The sequence below is a fragment of the Terrapene carolina genome, unplaced genomic scaffold (assembly GCF_002925995.2).
Source record: "Terrapene carolina triunguis isolate 2854851 unplaced genomic scaffold, T_m_triunguis-2.0 Scaffold238, whole genome shotgun sequence".
NCBI classification, from domain to species: Eukaryota; Metazoa; Chordata; order Testudines; family Emydidae; genus Terrapene; species Terrapene triunguis.
Genome location: NW_020664589.1, coordinates 14632961 through 14648376, shown reverse-complemented (window position 1 = coordinate 14648376; position 15416 = coordinate 14632961). Strand labels below are relative to the sequence as shown.

The window sequence follows — 15416 nt, the reverse complement described above, 5'->3', positions numbered from 1 at the left end:
TCAGAAGTATGAGAGTCCCCACACCTGCCCCCGACTCCCTACTGATTGGTGTGGTTTCACACCCATTCTTCTCCCTCCCTCCAGTTGCTATGCAAAATACTCACACAAACAGCTACACCGGGGAAAGAGAAATAAAGTTGACTATACACAAAGTGCTGTCAAATGCACAGAGGCAAACAAACTAAAATCATTAGGTCACCGGGATCATAAAAAAAATCGGATGTGATTTTTAAGTTGTGTCCCTTTAACTGTCACACCACATCAGACTGGTATATTTCTTATTTTATGGCTGGTGAAACTGAGGCACAAAGAAGTCCATTGCTCAGGGTCATACAGAAAGACGATGACAGATATGGGAACAGAACCGAGGCGTTTTGGCTGCTAGCCCACTGCTTTAACCATTAGATAACTTTGCCTCCATTAAACTTCTGCTCTCACACAGTGCAGTGGAGTGGGGCTCATTTCAAGGGCTCTGCAATGACAATCAGGGGCCTGAGCAGGCTCTGGTATTTGTGTTTCAACTACTTATGCTTATCTGTGTTTGTGAATGTTTGTCAGTGCCGCAGGGAGTTGCTTACTGGGCTGAAATAACTGGGATCTGGTAGTTCAGTTCCCGTACGAGGAATCAGATTGAGCAGAGCAGCTCTTGCGTTATTTTGATCCCAGATGGGAAAAAGAAAAAACCATCATAAAACACAAAAACAAAGGCACAAATCTGGGGGCTTATTTGAATTCCTGTTAATCCAAACTCTATTTCAGGCACATTCTCCTAACACCTGCCATCCCTGTATTTTTCTTTTAAATCAATTGGTGCAGTCTGCAAATTTGTTTGCATTCATTCCGGAAGGGATGGGTATCTATTTTCCTACTATGATAACAATAAAATATGTCCTGAATCTATGTCACTCTCTTAATAATGAGTCTGAATACACTTACTGTCATGGTCACATTGCCAAATATTCCAAGCAGTCATTTCATTGCTGTCTGCCAGTCCAGGCCTTCTACCAGAACCCAGCTGTGAGACTAGAAATAAATGGGCTCCCCACCCAGTTGAGCTTCTCTGAACATTGGTGTTAATGGGCACAGATGTCCTCTGCTTTAACACACATAAGTGCTTTCCACAGCTGAGTAACTCCAGTTACCACTGCCCAGTCTCATAGCAGTAGCAGTAAATAAACCAGATGAATTGGCCCTCTGCCTTCTTAAAATTACGTGCTTTACGTAATCTTTATAAGGATGCAACCAGCTTAGACTCCAAAATATAATTGGCAGCACTTGGCAGATAAATAGGGACACTCCTTTGAACTGCACAGAAATGCCATGGTCTACAGAGAACTTTCTGGGAGGACAGAATGACAGAAAATGCCAAATAATCTGCTAAAATATTGAGATTGTCCCTTTTAAATAAGAAAATGTGGCAAGGATGCAGCTATGCCTTCTCTGCAGCATTGCACTGGTGAGGAACCAAACATCTAATAACAGCAGAACAATAAGGAATCGGCTTAATCTGCAGCAAGGGAGATTTCAGTTATATTAGGAAAACGTTTCTAACTCTACGGGTAATTAAATTCTGGAACAGATTATCAAGGGAGATTGTGGAATCCCTGTCATCACTGGCGGTTTTTAAAGAACAGGTTGGACAAACACCGGTCAGGGATGGTCTAGATAATACTTGGTCCTGCCTCAGCACAGGGGGATGGACTAGATGACCTCTCGAGGTCACTTCTAGCACGACATTTCTATGACTCTTCACACTATAAAAGTCTTATAAAAATACAAAAGATATTTTTCCAGGGCTGCTGCATGGAGCTTCTCTTTCATGAGCAAAGGTATCTTGGGGGCCTAAGTGTCCTTTAAATTGTTTGGACACACATGTATGTTATATACACACACATAGAAAGAGACAGTTATATCTCGCCAGTCTATAATATGGGACCTGGTAGTACATTTTCTTCTGTGTAGAATTTTTTTACTTGCCTTCAGTCAAAGCCATTGTTTTGTATAGTGATTATACTAGAGAATGTGATCATTCATTTTTTGTCATGTTCTCGCACAATACTGCCCATAAATATGTACCGTTTCAGGTCTGTTCCTAAGAGCCCTGGACCTGGCATATTATTGTGCATTACGGTTCATCCCTCGTATTAAAATAATAAACTTGGTTAGGAATATGATTCCAGTATGAATAGCATGAGACCTGACCTTCGTAGGCTCAGCCCTATAATTAACACCAGGTTGAGTGTGCGTGAAGGCTAAGGGGCCTCCAGGGTGCTTGATCAGGGAATAAACCTATTTAAGAGCTAGATTTACTGTGCATCACAGCTGTGTGTTTAACAGGGTCTCTGGGGCCCAGCAGTTTGACTTTAAGGAGATTCTCATGTGGCTCAGATGTCCGCGCTTGAGCCCCTTCTGTCAGCTGATCATTAGGGCAGAGGGGAGGGCAGGAATTCTGGTTTCATTATCTCACGACTAACAAGCAAAAGAAGACAGAGTGAAAATGCCCATGGAGAATGGTGGTGGTAAAACAATTCAAAGTACAGCTGGTAGGTGTCAGCTCTGGTACCACTTCTGTGACATGCATGGTAAATTCCCTCTTCATAAACACAACCCATTTCAGAGCAACACCCCTCGGTCCTGGGCTTCCAGCAGCAATCTTAGAGAGGCCACACAGTATTTCCTGAAAAGCATGGCCACCTGTTATGTGTATTACAGTAGCACCAATTGAGATTGGGCCCCACTGACTAATATTTAATAAGTATTATGTATGAACTAAACATGATCATTACAGAAAGAGCAGTCTAAGAACCCTGGGAGCTGTGGTCAGGTCTGACTCACTTGATGGCCTTTGGCAAGACACTTATCGTCTTTGTGCTTTTATGTATCCCTCTAGCGGAGTATCCCAGATCAGACCCCTAGGCCATCTGGTATGGTATCCTGCCCCCAGCAGCAGCTAATAGTGGATGTTTCAAAGGAAGGCAATCCTATATACTGAGGGAAAACGGCATTCCTGGCCCCTACAAGCAGGCTGCTTAGGCCCTGAAATATTCAATTTATTTTTACTGCTCATATTTCATCAGCTCATCTACAGATATTCTGAATGGTCCCAAAGCTCTCACCCATTCACCCCTTTGTTTTAAACCCAGCCACAGTTTATTATTCCTGAAACCTGGGTGATGAAAATTCATGTTGATGTTGCGCTAAGATTTAGGACTCTCTCCTCCCTCTCCATATGCATGGGTAATTTCCATTAGTGTTAATAGGAGTGAAGAGCGGTACACATGCATGAAGGGGAGACTAGCCACCCCTTTGACACTAGAGCTCGGGAGCAATGGCAAAATAAGCCCACACACTGACGCAGGCTCTCTTGTGTTGCTACTGCTGTAGGACAGCTCAAGGACTTCCGCTATTTCCCTAGTAAAGACTCAATTGTGCCATTTTTTTTAAATGTTAAAAAGAAAAGACAGAAAGCTGGCCTGAGAAATCAACGTGATTCTTTGGATCTGTGTAGATAGAACAGATCTGCTGGCAACTTTTGGTTCCATGGCACCATCAGGAATTCAGGAAGAGCCTAGAAAAATAAAGTGTCCCTCAAAAGTGCTAAGAGACTCATTATAAGCACGACATGTTTGTAAGGTCCTCACATGATGCAGGACAGAACAGCCATGCACAGATGAGCCAGCTAATCACAGCCAGGCTAAAACTTGCCACGACAACCTAACTGCTCTGAACATATAGCAATGTTCTCAGTTGAAATCCCACCCTGCTGTGGTTCTCTTACCTTCCCCGAGAGCTTTCAGAGTGTGCAGCTCCTCCATTACATCTCTATCGCTTCCTTCCTCACAGGACTGGCTCTCAAGTGGTGTAATACACATGCATCCATCAAAACGGGGGCCCAATTGTCGTGTTCACTTCCCACTCCCACATTGTGTTTATGTGCAGGACAGGAAGGGGCAGTCGAAAGGTGGCATGAGTCAATAGGAAACAATGGTCTAGGCTCAGTCTGGGATAAACAAAAACACTGCAGCCACAAAAACCGCAAAGCACAAAGCCCGTAAGAAAACAAAGAAGGTATCTCTGTATAGAAATGCGTTAGCATTTGCTAGCACCAGCTATTGGGGGCAGGAGATGTGGAATTAAAAGATATACTATCTGCCCAAATTAGGGTATGATGGGGCCTCAGTTTCCCCTTTTGTAAAATGGGGATAATGATACTGACCTCCCTTGTAAAGTGCTTTGAGACCTACAGCGGAAAGTTCTAAATAACAGCTAGCTATTATTACTGGTACAGTTCTATGTTTTCATGACATGAGTCTCTCTCTCTCTCTCTCTGTAGGAGGATCTATTTCATACAGATACGATGCACACATACATGTACAATCTAAGACACACACACACACACACAGTACAACTTGATTTCTATGAAGGTTACAGGCCCCCATTCTAGAGTGCAGTGAAGAGAACAGCAGCTGGCCCGACAGTTTCAGCATTGTGAAAGGGGCCACGCGCAGGAGCTGTGAACGCGAGCCAGCGTTATAGGAACTTTGTTGGAGCACAGCCCCTGTATAGTGTGCTGGTCTGCAAAGGGCAATGAGCGGCACAGTATCCGTGCAACCCTGGAGATTTGGTTTCACGCACTCTCTCACACACGAAGAGTCCTAATCTATTATTTTGTATGACAGATGGCAGCATTTACTTTAGAAACTTGGATTCTTTCTTTGCTTGCTGCCCCGCTCACATAAACTACCCTAAAGATTACTTCCAGAAGAAGAGGAAATGGCTGTTCTGTACAGACAGGGCTGGTGCTGGCTGATTTGCAGTGTGGAATCGGACTGGGGGGGTTCCCCATGATTCAGAACAGAGTTATTTATTTGATTTATACAATGTACACGTCGATGGTTCATGCGCCTAGAGCTTGATGTCAGGTACAACACACCTCCCAATCCAAACCACAGTGCACACAACATCAGCTGGAAGATCAACTGCCCGGACCTACAACAAATAAGTTCTTCCCCACTCAACCCAGGAAAAACCAGAGCAAAAGCTTTGGAGAGCGCCCTAGAGATCAACACATTCGTGCTCTGTTGAACCAAGCGTGAGGAAGAGATGCAGTGTCGCCAACTCTTGTGATCGTACTGCGAGTCTCATGGTATTTGGTGTTTTTCATGCAGCCTCAGCTCCTGGAATCACGTGAACATACTAGAATCTCAGCTTTTGCTTTTTTTTAAAGTAACTTTCTAGCCCCCATGATTGCAGACAAAAGCTTGAAAACGTGACCCCTAAAGACTCACAATCCAGAAGGGAAATGAAAGAAACCCCAATGTTATTTGTTGTTTAAATTTCATGATTTTCAAGCCAATCAAATTATGAGGGAGAGCAACGCATGACTTTTGAAAACTTGGGGCTGGCTATTGTGGGAGACAGCTGCAGAATGTAAGCTCCTTGGGGCAAGAACCATCTCTTTGCTCTGGGTTTGTACGGCACCGAGCCCAGTGGAGGCCTAGTCCCTGTCTGCAGCTCCTAGGTGATACCACAACACAACTAACAAGCAGGGCTGCAGCCCCTCCACTGTGAACGCCCTGATGTACCAATCTGGGGCAGGGCTGAGCTGATCTCCACAGCTGTGGTGGAAGTGTGGACCAGGAACCAACTTGCTGAAATTCCAAGTGAGGTTTCTGAGGGGTTCTGGTTTCCAGCTCCCACCACCCAGGCCTTATCTGGTGGTTTATTAGGCGATCCCCAGTCAGCACGCGGAAAGCAATTGACAAACACAGAGAAGCGTTAATGCTACTGAAGCCCATGACTGAAAGCATGAGCATCCGGGGTGGCAAACAAGTCCCTTTGGTGCTACTGATCCCTCTAGCTCAGCGCCCAGGCAACAGCACAGACACAAACACTGGGGTTCAAAGGTCCCTTTATCAGACTTCTTTTTTCTTTTGCAGAACAACACAGCATTGCTGCCACGAGTGAACTGAAAAGCACCCAGGCAGCGTGGCCATCAGTGATTAATGTATCGTGAACCGCTTTACTCGCTACACGTGACAAAGCTCAGACATGCCCATTGTTACTCATGTCGGTCTGGCTGAGGGGGCAAACCGGCAAGAGGCTGGCATGCGCTACAGCATTCCAGGTAGCCACCTGGGGATGGTCACAGAGCGCACACAAGCCAAGCCCTCGGCGCCATCTGGCTGGGGTTAACCCCAATTTCCAAGGACACCGGCTCGGCATCTGACTCCCCCAGCACAGAGAACAGGATCAGGGACTGCTGGACACGGACACACACACTGCTTACTGTTAACTCAGCGCAGCAGCTCATGTGTACATTCAGCAGCAAGCTGGGTCTTTAAGGCAACAGCACACCTTCATCTTACTACAAGAAGGCTGCCAGAGGGAGTTTATCTGGAGCACGTTAAGCATTCTCCAGCCGCTCTGGGGGCTCGTGGTCGAAAGTGAGCCTACGTTGACATTGACCTGCCAAGTTCTAGGAAGGCCATTTCTGTAGCACAGTGTAGGAAACACGTATCCCTGTGAATGCTGTGACTAGCTCTTCCCAGGGTTCTTCCACCTCTTGCAATTGGCCATGGAGTAACAGATTGGAGTGGATGAGAGCCCTGTTCTCAGAGTCAGGGAGACAGGAAAGTGCTTAGGACACCAGTAACAAACGAGCAACACAGATAAGGGTGCAGGAAATCCCCAGAGATTTCTCCTGCACTTGCTATGGTGCTGGGAGTGTTGCCTAGTGATTTAGAGCAGGGGACGAATTTAGATTTAGTGATTTAGAGTAATCAAGGCTTCACCACTGCCTCACCATCTGACCTGGGGCAAGTCACTTCATCCGAGGGATATTACCTTGTGCTGCGATCTTTGCCAAGTGAAGAAGGGCATGGCAGATATGCATGGAATACCCTGATGCTACAGGAAGTGGTGCCGGGCAATTCTGTGCCTAGAGTTTCTCCTTGTAAGTCTGCACTGAACGAGTGGCCCAGCATATTAATGGACAAGTTGCTGCAGAGGTCGTGGGCACTTGTAGTCATAATTCTCAGGGCACGTTTTGTAAGAGTCAAGACGATAACCCTGTGTGCTGGCCAAAAGCCATCTTAGTGACCACTCTGTTCATTTAAATTCCCTTCACAGTTTCAACGGGATCAGAATTCTCCTTCCTTCATTCTGTGTCTTAAACTGTTGTATGGTGCTGCTGTGTGCCGTTAAACGATGACAGCCCTCTGCCCTTAATGGCTCCTTCACCCTTGTGAAAGGACAAGCACTGAAATATACAAGAAACCCGGTTCTCTGAAAGGCTCCAAGAGCCGTATTCCTGTCTGTTTCGTCACTAAGCCAGCCGGGGGACACGACACAAATCACAGCTAAGCTCCTAGGTCTAAACGCTAACTTCCCACATCTGCACCATCATTCAAGTGTGGTAAATAATATCCTGGCTCCAAAACCAATCACCGCTCTGCCACTGACAGAAGTAACGGCCATGGCAGCGCTTACAGTCAATTCTGGTTTAGAAGGGAGGGGTTTGCAGGATGGGTCCATGTCCCTTGTCGTCACTGTCGGAGTCTCTCTAAAAGCCTGGCCATCGGCCACTCTTTTCCAGACTTCCCCCTTTCTCCTTTTTGTTCCTCCCTTGGGCTGCAAGTTCCTGGTGAAGGCTCCAGATTCACTCTGGCTGGGGAACCCACTGCCCACCGATCATCTGGAAGGAGCTGGGTTTCTCTTGTGACAATGCACCCAGCACTATTCAATTTCAATTTTACTTGACATTCAGCAGATTGGGCTTTTGCTACCACGTGCTGAAGCCCAGGGCAGACATCCTCTAGCAACCCAGACTGCACAGACCCATGGGTAGCATAGAAAGGCTGGTGGTATTGTTTAATGCCAATAATAATGATATGTACTTTGTCTTTCTCTAGGGCCTCCATCTGCAGATCTCAAAGCACTTTACAGGCTTTCTTAAGCTTCATAACCCCTCTAGGTAAAGGTCCGTAGGAATCACTTTACACACACACACACACACACACAAATGCTGCCACTGCTAGTGTGGAACAAGTAAGAGTTTGACAGCACACAGCAATATTACACAACGGCTTAGGTCAGAAAGCAAAGAATACTGTATTCACAGGACATTTCAGGGGCAATTTATGGAAACAGAAGGGAATTTCCTGAGCCGGAATTTGCCCATCACCCCAGAATTAATACCCTTACTCCTAAAAGATGTGGGATATGATCTTTCATGACATACGGGGTGGGATCTTCGTAAGAAGGCCCTCAGGAGCACAGACTCCACAGTGCAGGGCATTTCAGGTCCTCCCAGTCCCTCATGAAGTCTGAGGTGCATTCAAGGGACAGTGGCTCCCAGGAAATGCCCTGCTGGCGGAAGAACTGGTTTAAATTACCTCTGGGATTTTCAGCTCTGTTATACATGGGATGGCACCAGTGCACGTACCATGTTGCACAATCACTTTGAAAGGAGTTAATAGCCGGTACATTTGCCTATCAGATCGTGGGTGTGACAAATTGCTTAAAGGCTTTTGCTAAAATTCTTTGTTTTATCACCCTAATTCTTGTTCCCAAATCTTGGCCATTCATCTACTGGCTGCAGCCCAGCTTCACTGCATCCTGTTCGCTGGCTGGGAGCCGAGTGGGTGAACTCTGCCCATCACACCAGTGCAGAGATCTGGATCTACCATTGCCAGAACCGCACCAGCATGAGGACACCCACTGCCACCAATGCGCTTTCCCCAGGACTCCTGATCCCACCTGACTCACTCCAGGTCAAAACATCTGGCTGAAACAATAGTGCCCAGCTGGGCAAGGGAAACTTCTTTTCTGCGTCTCTAGAGAAGTTCTGCAGCTTTGACTAAGCTCCTGCTCATTTCCTTCTCAGATGCAAAAGTTCTGGCTATTGACAGGGCGTCTGCTCAGCCAGCTGGGCACTGGGCAAGATGTGGGGGAGGTGTTTCATTTGAAAGAACTGGCTAGAGAGTGAGGAGACTCTTTATGGAACTGTGAGCCAGGGTTGTTAGAAGTATTTCTAAATCACCCGTCACCATATTATCCAGCTGCCATGGGCATCTCCTGTGCTGGAGTTAGTGCCAATCTGCTCCGGAAGGCAACGTCCCTCACATGAGTCATCTCCAAGGGCTGGAGTGAGAATATGCGCCACACACCTGAAGAGAGCAACAGCACAGACTGCAAATGGAATCATGGACTGGACTTCTCAGTTCACAATAAGCAGGGCACATGACACGTCTGCGTTGTGGCTGGAGGCTCTCAGTTTAGTCAGGAAAAGACAGAAAATGAAAGGAAGGAGACAGAGAGAGAGAGAGAGACAGACAGAGCAAGCTGTGGAAGAGGATCCCTTGAGACGACCAAGCGTCTTTGAGGCCTGATCTACACTACAGAGTTAGGTTGACATAAGGCAGCTTATGTCAACCTAATTATGTCAGTGGCTATACTACAGCCTTGCTCCTGCTGATGTAGGTGCCCTGCTACACCAATATAATTACTCCACCTCCCCGAGAGGCTCAGGACTTGTGTCGGTGTAGTTAGCCTGATGCAGTGTCTCTGTAGACACTGGGTTCCTTACATCAGCTGTTGCCTGTCTTGTCAATTTCAGGGATCAACTGCCAGGTCTCCGCTCCAAGCAAGGCTCCCAGCTTGGGCTCCCCCTTGGAGCGCTGCTGCCCCTAGGGTCCCTGCTCCCAGCAGAGAGCCCAGCTGCACCGAGGCTGCCCCAACCTTCCACTCCCGTGGCTCTTGGCTCCCTGCTGGGAGCGTGGTAGCCAGCTGGCTGGAAGCAGGGAGGCGAGAAGCCTGGGGGACAATTGAGCTCCTGGTGGGAGCTGTGCAGAGCTGAGAACCCTGGCTCTCAGCTCCCCGCACTGCCCCTCTTCAGTCGGTGCAAGCGCTCCTGGTGAGGATGCACACCACCAACAGAACAAGGGTAGTGTGGACATCAGCCACCGGAGTAATTACTGTGGTGCCTGTTAGTCAACCTACCCTAGGTCGACTTAAGATTGTAGTGTAGACATGCCCTCAATTACCAAGAAAAAAGAATCTTTCCAGAAATCTGGATGTCCACCTGTTCAGAAGTGGTCACTGACTTGGGGTATCCAACCTGAAACATCCTCAGCCTGATTTTCAAAGGCGCTGAGCACACACAATTCCAGCAGTAGGCAATGCCCCTAAAAAAACAGATCCCAAGTGTCTCAAGCTGTACCCCCAGAAACGGAGGCACCCAAAAATCAGTGGCTTCTTTTGAAAATGTTGGCCTTGCCTTCCATTATCCCAGCTGATAACGTTACAGGCTCCTTGACAGCTCTTTGCAACATAAAAGACAATTGTAGCTTATATTATTAAGTCTGTCATCAAAATTACAGATGTCTAACACTATGAAAGTCAAAAAGGAGCAGAGAAGGAGGGCGGTTCTGATGCATAAACCCCAGCGGAGCTATGGGGAGCATTTTGAATAAGAAAAGGTGTTATTCCTGTCACTCTTACAGCAGCTGAGATCCTATGAAATTACTTATTGCTTTCTCTTTCTGTGCACAATCTTTCCAGCCTCTCAAATATGCACCCTAGGGCCACAAAATCCTACTAAGCTGCTCTGCTAAAACAACAGACAGATACACACAGCTCAGCCCTACTGGGAAGAGCACGGAGCACAGCACGCACGGTTCACTGGGAGAAAGCAAGGAGACACTTTCCCGGTGAGCAGAGAATTCCCTTTTGTTTAAACAGCTTTTGCACCCACCGCACTGGCGTCTCCTCATTTTAATATTGTCAACTAATGAGGCCATGAGAGGCAGTTCAGCCTCTTAGGAGTTTGCTTGGGCTGTGTTTTTAGGCCTAACCACAGCGGTTCCTCCTCCCTCAAGCGCTGCAATCACTCCTGGTGACATCAAGTACTAATTGCTAAGGGCCAGAGGGTGCCTGGCTCCTGCATGGGGGTACAGAGGAAAGAGGGGTGCAAAGAGCCTGCCCCAGCCTCCCAACCAGGGGCTCAGCAAAAAGGGATGCTGCACAAGCACTCTGCAGAGCTAACACTGCTGTAGGGACTGGCCTCTCCAAAGGGGCCATGGCCCCAACTCCCCCCCCCCCCCCCCCACCCCCCCCCCCCAGACCAGACCCTGAACAACTGATGGCTGAGAAATAAATAGAAGTAAGTGGAGTCAAATCAATTTGCCTTTGAACATTAACTTGACTATTAATAACCACTTGGCCTGTGAAAATGAACCACTGTAAATGCCAGGCTACAATTTAACATGAACATATTCAAGTAGATCTGTGACCTTCTTCTTCTCCTCATACTCCCTGCCCATCCTCCTCCTCCTGCCTGGCGTGCTTCCTCAAAGCTGGATCCTGCTTGGTGTGCATCACCTCCACCCCCCATGGGGAGCCACCATCTACCCCCGGCCTCAGTAAGACCCCATCAGAAAGCTGTGTCAGACTCTCCCGTGTGCCGCGGTGCTGCCTCACCCCCTGGCCTGAAGCATTAACAACAAACATCACATACATGGTTCCCATCATCAGCACCCTCACTAGAAATTGCTCCTGCGCCCGTCCCCCTGGGGCTCTGGTTACCATAAGGATTTACTGCTTTTTTTTTTTTTTTTTAATGTAAAGCAATATAGCAAACATGACAATCTTCACAACCTGGTGATTATTTTTTACAGTGCTTGAATGGTGAATAATGCAAAGACCAGAACAGATAAAGTAACTGGTTAAGATTTTTCAAGCAGCATCCACTATCGTGACACTTTTTTTAACTGGCCTCTACTGAATTTAATTTTTTTAAAAAAGGTTTGTACGAAACCTAATACGAAGGGAAACATTTGCCAGGGGTTATTTGATTATTTAATTTAATTTCAAAGACATCAGTTACTTTGTAATTTTGCTTTTCAATTTGAACCTTCCCTGAAGTGTTAGGATCAGGCGGCACCAGACAAGTGCAGGGGATCCAGAGAGTGGAACTGACCAGTGTTAAGCTGGGGGGGACGAGGGGGAGTGAAACTGCTCTATCTAGTTTCACTGCCCCAGTCGGAATGAAATGCAAAACGCAGATCAAATGCACACATGGGGGAATGATCTGGGGCTGCTAGGCTTTAAACCACTCCCTCGGGGTTAATTCTCAGCCGCCCTGAGCACATTAGGGAAGGACAGTCGCATTCTCAGCTTATAGGAGTTTTAAGTTGACAGTCTCCCTTTAAAGATAGGGATCGCAGCCTCCTGCAGGCACCCCCCGCCCCATTCCTCGGTCCCACGCACCAGGCTGCTCCCTCCAGCGACTTCCACTTTCCAGGCGCTGGGACCAGGGCGCTCACCTTGTGGAACAACCCCCATCCCGGATGGAGCAAGACGCTGCCCCGCAGGAGGCCGGGCCGGGGTCTGGCTGCACCGGCCGGAGCCGGGCTGGAGGGGCAGCGGCCTCTGCCCCCGCGGGCTGCTTGCACCGGAGCAGCAGGGACGTCCCCCGGGGGCTGCCCGCTCCGAGAGCCCAGCTAAGGGCGCCGCGGGGCCGGGCGCCTGGGAGTCTCCCACGCTCCCGCTTTCAAGGCGAGCCGGGCTCCGGCAGCCCCGGGGGCTCCCGCGGGACACTCACCTCGCCCCGCTGCTCCGGCCGGAGGGGCGCCCGGCCCAGGCTGTGGTTAGGGGGAGCGGATCCGGCCTGCGGGGCCCGAGGCCGCCCCCCTTCCTCTGCAGCTGGCCGGGCGCAGCACGCTGCCTCCTGCCCTGCGGGAAGGGAGGGGGACCGGCGCCTGCCCCTCGCTTGTAATTCAACCCCCTTCCCGAGGGCTCGCTTCTCTGGGAACAAGGAGCGGCATCGGCTCCAGCGCCCAGCAGCTCGCTCAGGGACTGGCTCCGACTACACAGCAAAGCTGGTTTACATGGCAAAGGAACTCATTCCGAATTAAGCAGAACCTAGCACGTTTCTTCGTCGTCTGTAACTCGTGCGGTTCAGCAAACCGGTGGGTGAGGAGCGACAAGGCCCGCGGGTCTGCCTGTGGGCTCCCCCAGCTACAGATTGCCTACAAATCCCTTAACTAGACACTCCATTGCCAAGTGGAAATCTCCAGCGCTGCCCGAGATAAGTGACTGGTGGACACACTAAGGAGGGATGTGGCTGGGCAGGGAGAATGTGTTCAAGTGAAAGGAATAAATGTTTCCAAACTCTCCCTGAGATGTGGCTGCCTAGGCCTGAAATGTATCATTAAAATGTCAAGCCTGTTTCACACACATTTGCATCTGGAATCCCAGCCACGGTCTTTATTAGTTCCTTAAGACAGTTAACCTTTTAAAGCAAAACTATAACAAGGTTGTCAGGCTGGTTGGGTTTTTCCCCCTGCCTTGCTGTTTATAATACAGATTTTAAATTATGGACACAGAGAAAGACACACATTCCATCTACAAAGCATTAAACATGAACTAAAGGGCATCTGTAGGGTGACCAGATCTCCCAATTTTATAGGGACAGTCCCAATTTTTGGGTCTTTTTCTTATATAGGCTCCTATTACCCCCCAACCCTGTCCCAATTTTTCACATTTGCTGTCTGGTCACCCTAGCATCACGCAATGCCTCCCCTCAAACCCAAGAGTCTCATCCCCTATTGAGAGGGGAAGGATGGAGACTTATAGGTAAGGCACAAGCTTGGGTCAATTTTCCAGCTCTACAGCAGACCCCCTCCCCCATGACCATTAATTTCTCTGAGCCTCAGTGCAATGAGCTAATAATAGCTCCTTGCTGTCTGATCAGAGCACACTGTAGAGCATGGGGACTGTGTATTTCCATAGTACGGGCGCACTGGAGCCCCTAGGCACTACTGCAACACAAATGAAAAACAATAACGAATGCTGGTGCCCAAGGCTTGGAAACCAAAGACGTTAGCAGAGAGCATCTTAAAACTCCACTTCCATTTCCTGCCTCAGCTTCTCCATCTCTAGCATAGGGATTTGGTAAGGAAAAATAAGTGCTAAGGAGATTCGTTACTCAGTTCTTCTGAAGGGGTAAGTAGTGGTAGCAGTAATTTCTGTCCTCTACGGAAACTTCACAAAAGCCTAATGTGGTAATAAATCATGGTTTTTGATAGCAAGACAGGGCCCTCATATCCATCATATGAAATTAATAGGCAGCAGATTTAAAACAAACAAAAGGAAGTATTTTTTCACACAACACATAGTCAACCTGTGGAACTGATTGCCAGAGGATGTTGTGAAGGCCAAGACTATTACAGGGTTCAAAAAAGAACTAGATAAGATCATGGAGGATAGGTCCATCAATGGCTATTAGCCAGAATGGGCAGGGATGGTGGCCCTAGCCTCTGTTTGCCAGAAGCTGGGAATGGGCGACAGGATGGATCACTTGATGATTACCTGTTCTGTTAATTCCCTCTGGGGCATCTGGCATTGGCCACCATTGAAAGACAGGATACTGGGCTAGATGGACTTTTGATCTGACTCAGTATGGATGTTCTTATGTTCTTGTATCATACTAGAAAATTAAAATATAATGACCTGATAGGCAGCCTCAGCTCAGCAGATTTTAGTTCCCCTTTATCAATTAGGAAATTCCAGCCAGTGGCAAAAATACAAGAGAAAACATGACTAGTTTGGTTGATATCCCACAATCCCAAAGCAGTAATTTTCATACTTCTAATCTGGAGCGTTCATGATCATTGCCTTGATGTTGACCTTGCATAAGTGATACTGTGGCCAAAAGAGCTAATGGGACCTGGGATGCATAAATGGGAATCTCAAATAGGAGTAGAGGAGTTATTTTACTTCTGTGTTTGACACTGGTGTGACCACTGCTGGAATCCTGTTTCCAGTTCTGATGACCACAGTTCAAGGAGGACATTGATAAATCGGAGATTGTTTAAAGAAGAGCCATGAGAATAATTAATGGATCAGAAAACATGCCTTTGTGTCGATCATTATAACAGTTCAATCTATTTAGCTTAGCAAAGAGAAAGTTGGGGCATGATTTGATCACAGTCTATAAATGCCGATATGGGGAACAACTATTTAATAATGGGCAACAATAATGGGATTGTTTCTACCAGGGAAAGGTATAACAATCGAAAGGATGGAAGTTGAAGCTAGACAAATTCAGACTAGAAATAAGGTGTAAATATTTAATAGTGAGAGTAATTGGAACAATTTACCATTTTTAATCAAGACTGGATGTTTTTCTAAAAGCTCTGCTCTAGGAATTATTTTGGGAGGTTCTTGGGCCTGTGTTATACAGGAGGTCAGACTACACGATCACAGTAGTCCCTTCTAGTCTTAAGCTATGAATAGCCGGGGCTGTGATTTTGTTCTACTTTTGTTGCTTGCATCATGCACCCAACGTTCACAAGGAAGGCATGCACAGATTTCTTGCTACGAAAACAGGATGCATCCTGGCACAAGGAGAA

General features: G+C 47.5%; 1 protein-coding gene across 7 annotated transcripts in view; it reads right to left on the bottom strand.

Moving 5' to 3' along the window:
- DAB2IP (DAB2 interacting protein) overlaps window positions 1-15416 on the bottom strand; it is a 316132-nt gene that overhangs the window by 116686 nt on the left and 184030 nt on the right. Inside the window, exon 1 of one of the 7 annotated variants that reach the window (XM_024211154.3) lies at window positions 12605-12661. The exons of the other annotated variants lie outside the window; for them this stretch is intronic. The gene's annotated coding sequence lies outside the window, so the exon portion shown is untranslated. Of the gene's footprint in view, window positions 1-12604; window positions 12662-15416 lie in introns of those variants that run through there. 7 annotated transcript variants of the gene reach the window in all.